The 3,413-nt window shown below is 46.4% G+C and overlaps 1 long non-coding RNA gene across 1 annotated transcript; it reads left to right on the top strand.

Moving 5' to 3' along the window:
- The first annotated feature begins 897 nt into the window (after positions 1–897).
- Positions 898–2,597, top strand: LOC122546407. Its single transcript, XR_006310736.1, has 3 exons — positions 898–954; positions 1,049–1,282; positions 1,751–2,597. It is a non-coding gene; the product is annotated as an uncharacterized LOC122546407 (long non-coding RNA).
- The last annotated feature ends 816 nt before the right edge of the window (positions 2,598–3,413 follow it).

Here is a 3,413-nt window from a genome sequence, read left to right as displayed (position 1 = left end):
TTTCACTTTACTCAGAGTTTTCTCCCTCACCTCCACCTCCCAGTAATGTCTCCCGGCTGTGAATTCCTCGGATCCCAGAACAAAGGGCTGGGGATCAAACCTCTTGGGGTTGTCGCGGGGCAAATGCCGTCTTTTTTCTGCTCTCACATTGATCTGGTTCTCAGACACGACAAGCTGGATATTCGCTGTGTTTGGACCCAAAGTCAGACATGCTGGGACTGTATGGAGAAAACATCATTTTTTTTAATGAATGAAGTAAATTTTTGAAATAAAAATAAATCTGCAAGCGGAAACAAGATGCAGACTCATAAAGCTAAACCTTCCAGCTTTTTGTGCATTTAGTGAACATCTAGAGTATGAGCCCTCCCTGTGCCTCCGTCCCGCCTCCCTCTGTCTCACTCTTCCTCCACCAAAGGCAACTCTCCAGGCACCTTCACCCTCCTGGGATGGGGTCAAAACCCTGTCAGCGTCCTAAACCTGTTTCTCCATCAAAATATTGTTTTTTACTTGCTCCCAGGTCAAAACCTTTCTAAACCATAGTTACTAATTACTCTTCTCTGATAATTGCAGAGAAATCCATCGGTAAGTGATTGAACTGAATGTGTTCACCAGCGCAGTCACATTGAAACTGAAAGTGGTTTGAATCAGGAAGTGCTGAGTGTGAACATGGCTTCCAGACAGCAGGGAGAGAGTTGGACCGAGGAGGCAGTTTGTCCCATTTGTCTGGATTTCTTCACCAACCCGGTTACACTTGATTGTGGACACAACTTCTGCCGCTCCTGTATCACCCAGAGTTGGGAAAAGAAGGAGATATGCTCCTGCCCGGAATGTAGAGAGGTGTTTCCGGAAAGAAACCTCAGGATAAATCGAGCCTTAGCGAATCTGGCCGAGGAGTATAAATCGGCGGTTCTACAAACGGAACTGACTCAGAAACGGAAGATTTCCGAAGTGAGGGTGAGCTCTCCCTGTGCTGATTTTCTGGGATCTGGGTTAGTTTTGTTCCCTTTATCGCGGGACATTAATGAGGTTTCACATTTTCATTTGGTAGGAACAGGCGAGCAGTCTGCAGACCCACATCACATCCGAGTTCACTAAAATGCACCAGATTCTCACTGAGAAAGAGCAGCGTTTACTCAGAGATCTCAGGGAAGAAGAGGAGAGGATTGTAGAACCAATGGAGAAAACCCTTCGAGAGATTCAGGAGAATTTAAATTCTATTGAGGAGAATCTGTCAAATTTGCATAAACTGATGGGGCAAAAAGACGAATTGATCTTTCTGAAGGTGAGGGAAGATATTGCAGGTTATTTCAGACAGATTTCGGACATGATGACAACTGTAAAAATAATATGGAATATCGTGTAAAAAAGTGAACTGACCTTGTGACTGTCCGGACGGTTCTGTTGTTGTCACTGAAGAAGGGTCAATGCTCCCGAAGCGTTCACTCTGATTTCTTTCCACAGATCCTTCCAAACCTGCTGAGATTTTCCAGTAATTTCTGTTTTTTTACTAACCGCTGCCAAACTATCTGCAGATTCTCGGGAATATCGACATTCTCCCGGGAATGGATTGTGATGTTATTATTTATTTTGTTATTATCTCCGTGCTCCCCAAGTTTAATTGTCTCCTGGAACTCCCATTATAATCCAGTTCCAGTTCCATGTGGAGAGAGTGTGTGTGTGTGGGTGTCTGTCTGTCTCCTCCTGAAATCTGTTACTGCCATCCTCACTGTTTGTGATTCATTTCTTTCAGGAGGAAGCTTGTCGGGAGAGAAGGTAGGACATGCTCTTTACTGAAACTCTGCACAGTTTGCTCAGTAACCCAGGGATGGGTTATTATGGGGTTATTTCCTGGTTAATGGTGATGCTTTAAAGGGTGATTCATCGTATAACAGTAACTCCGGTTATGGTTCACACACGTGTTTTTTTATAAGAAGAAGATTGCTCCAGATTTTAAACAGTATTAGATTTTATGAAACTGTTCTGCAGTTTTGCAAACAATGACAAGATGCCTGTAAATACAGCCTGGTTCCGAGGCTGGAAGTGATCATTGCCCTGATTTTTGTGACTGTTTGTGTGACTGTGACCTTCCCCCTGACCCTGTGAGAGACACATGGCCCATGTTTCCAGGGAATGGCCATCCCTGTCACTGCATGGCTCCTGACCAGCCCTAGACAGTCAGAGTTGAAATGGGGAATCATTTTTGTTTCACTTTTTACAACGTTAACTCGCACCGTAGTCTTTATAAAGGGAACAATAAAAGCAAAATAAAAAAAAACTTTAATTAGTGTAATGTAATGTTCTGAGTACTTTGCATGAGAGTTGGAAAGTATAGAAAAGTATCACTGAGCTATTAATCCAGGTGATTGCTGTTGGTTTTAGCGGATCAGAAAGGAGGAAAGAGGAATAGAAAGATGGAGAGGTTCAGGGAGGGAATTCCAGAGCTGAGGGTCTGGGCAGCTGAAGGTCCAACCTCCAATGGGGGTGGGGAGATAGTCAGGAGGCTGGAAGTGAAGGAGCAGGATTCTCAGAGGGTTGTGGGACCCATGTATTACACACGTATGTGTATGAAGGTTGGGGTTGCAACGGAGGGAGTGGAGGGCTGCGCGTTCCGAGGGTGAGAGGTTGGAGTGGGTGAGAGGGGTGGGGGAGTTCAGGTGGCGGTTAATATCGCGGCGGCAGTTGGCTTTGAAGAGGTCGAGGGCAGGTAGGAGGCCAGCACGGGGTGTCCAGGTGGATGGGGTGTGTTGGAGGCGGGAGAAGGGGTCGTCAGAGGGTGGGCGGGAGTCTTGGTTAAAGAAGTAGGCACGGAGGCGAAGGCGGCGGAAGAATTGTTCGATGTCACGCTGCGTGTTGAATTCATTAATCCGGGAGCATAGGGGAATGAAGGTGAGGCCCCTACTGAGGACTGCTCTTTCATCCTCAGAGAGGGGTAGGTCTGGAGGGCTGGTGAAAACACGGCAGGGCTGGGAGCTAGGACCTGATGTGGGGCTGGAGGTGGGTGAGCAAATTTGTTGTGAGCAGTGGAGGAGTGGGACTAGAAAAGGAAACAGTGACACTCTCCCACCTCAGTCAGAACCAAAGTGAAGAGAAATTCACAAAGTGGGAATTCATTCAAGTGGGAATTCTCTTTCCCAGAAGTTTGAGAGTGCTGAATCTTTGTTATACCGAGGCTGGCTTTGTCTGATTTTCCATAGACAGGTGAATCAGGATAATGGTGCAATGAGAGAAAAGTGTAGCTGGGAACACAATAAGATGAGCCATGACCTTATCGACTGGTGGAAGAGTGTCAAGGGGCCAAATAGCCCAGTCGTGTCCGTCAGCCCTATGTTTCATTCAGCCCTTTGGTCCTGCTGTACAGGAAGATCAAGACCACTCCGATGGTTTGGTGCAGTTTGCGAAATGTACTTGGAAAA

Source organism: Chiloscyllium plagiosum, unplaced genomic scaffold (assembly GCF_004010195.1).
Source record: "Chiloscyllium plagiosum isolate BGI_BamShark_2017 unplaced genomic scaffold, ASM401019v2 scaf_8164, whole genome shotgun sequence".
Taxonomy (NCBI): domain Eukaryota; kingdom Metazoa; phylum Chordata; class Chondrichthyes; order Orectolobiformes; family Hemiscylliidae; genus Chiloscyllium; species Chiloscyllium plagiosum.
The sequence above is the reverse complement of the archived record's forward strand: the minus strand, read 5'-3'. Positions and strand labels throughout refer to the sequence as shown.